The following is a 1,962-nucleotide window of genomic DNA, read 5'->3' as shown; positions in this document are numbered from 1 at the left end:
TCGCCAAAATATTCGCCGCTATAACCTGCTTCTGCAATGATCGATGGCATTTACACGCACATCGCTGCTTAGTCAACTTTGAGGCGGCGAATATTCTGTCGCCAAAATATTCGCCACTATAACCTGCTTCCGCAATGATCACTGGCATTTACACGCACATCGCTGCTTAGTCAAACTTTAAAGTTAGCGACTATTCATAGACTATACTCTTAGGCAATTTAAACGCACTTTAGCAAACAGACCCCTTAATGCCCTGTACTCTCCTTTATCAAGGAGGATTATTGTTTAAGCATTGTTTAATACAGAGAGAGTATAAGGGAGAGCCCTGGGAGTTAGCGAGGCCACTTAGCAGCAACTTGCAGCATTTTAGTAGGGTTAGTGTCAGAGAATGCCTTAGTATTGTTAAACTTGAAAGTAAAGGGAATTGATTGGGGCAACAATGAGTAACAAAAAAAGTGACTGTGTTGTTATGGCTTGCTTATTGGAGACAACACAATAAAACCATTTGTTCATTTTCTTTAGATCTAGAACTGGAGGTGGCCCTTCAAAGAGAGTCCATTTTTCAAAATTTGAAGAGCTGCTGCTGCCTTTCCTACACACAGAGAGTGTGAGCGGTGTGTCCGGCACATTTGATTCGGACAGGAATGTTGGTGTAATGACATTAATACAAGTGTATTTACTCTTGCAGAGAAGCTTAATATTAATGTAAAACAATCTTTTCTCCAACAGATTCATCTTTAATACCACCTGGCATAAGCAGACGTAGACAAACATCATCTGCTCCCATTCCAGGTATTTTTGTTACTAAATTTGGTTAGACCTGTGTTTTGTGTTAGGCTTGTGCAGTGGCATAATAGGGAATTGTGTCAGTGTATATTGCAGCTGTTTCAATTCCAAAAGTGCAGTATATTGGGTTAGGTGCAGACAGTTCATCTTGTACTTTTGGACAGTTACCTTTTTGCCTCATTTGGAATGAATCAATGTCCACAAATATTTTTTTCAAAATAAACTTGGTCATATTTTACCAAAACTGACAATCATTATTGTCCATGAAGTATGTCTGGCATCATGAACATAACTAACTTTAAAAAATTAAATAAAGTCTTTTTTTCTTTCTTTCAAAAGGTGGACGCTCCTCATCTGGGCTCCACTCCCCACGGTGCGATCCTGCAATTGGAGGGGAAATGTTTAGTGGGGAGGAAAGTGAGAGAGGGTCACATGTAGGTGGCAGCAATGTGGCCTTATTCTCAGATGAGGAGCCGACCAACATTCCCCAGCAGCAGTAGCAGCTCCCAACCCAGGCCAGAGGAGATAACATGGCCCCCCAGGAACCTGAGAAAGATAGGTTCCACAAATCCCTAATTAGGCATCACAAAGCCTTGATGCGCAAATTAGATCTGACTTGTGTGAGGCCACTAACGCCTAGAATGCTAGTCAGGCACGGCAAGCCGCACATGAGTTGGCCATGCTTAGCCTCAAGCAGGACAGCGAGGCACGCAAAGCACAACACGAGGCTGCCATGTTGAGCCTGCAAGAGGAGCGGGTAGAGCTCAAAAGGCAAAAACTGGATTTGTTGGCTCAACAAAATTTAGTCCTCCAGCAACAAATTGCCACCCTACAACAACAGGCACAGAGCCAACAAGCTCTACCAGTGGAGTGACTGGTGAGAGCATAACTCCCGCCCCTGCAGGTTATACTAGGCAGCTTCGGAAAAGAAAAGAAATCGGACACATTAGGGATTTGTGGAACCTATCTTTTCTTAGGCATATGTTTTTTTGAAAGTTTTATTTGTTTTTTTTCTATTTGTATTGCGGGTGGAGGAATCACCTGGAAGTGGGTTCCCTGTAAATAAAGGTTTTTTTTTGGAGAAGTTGTTTGGTATTTCTTGTGTATGGGATTAAAGATTGTAGGTACTTACAGGAAAAGTAATTGGTAACAATTTGTCCCCAGACTTCACTCACC

At 42.2% G+C, this 1,962-nt stretch overlaps 1 long non-coding RNA gene across 1 annotated transcript; it reads left to right on the top strand.

Moving 5' to 3' along the window:
- Nucleotides 1–709: 709 nt before the first annotated feature.
- Nucleotides 710–1,697, top strand: LOC105945554. The gene is made up of 2 exons (XR_004222340.1): nt 710–792; nt 1,126–1,697. It is a non-coding gene; the product is annotated as an uncharacterized LOC105945554 (long non-coding RNA).
- The last annotated feature ends 265 nt before the right edge of the window (nt 1,698–1,962 follow it).

This window comes from Xenopus tropicalis, chromosome 4 (assembly GCF_000004195.4).
Source record: "Xenopus tropicalis strain Nigerian chromosome 4, UCB_Xtro_10.0, whole genome shotgun sequence".
NCBI lineage: Eukaryota > Metazoa > Chordata > Amphibia > Anura > Pipidae > Xenopus > Xenopus tropicalis.
This window is presented reverse-complemented; position numbering and strand designations above follow the sequence as displayed.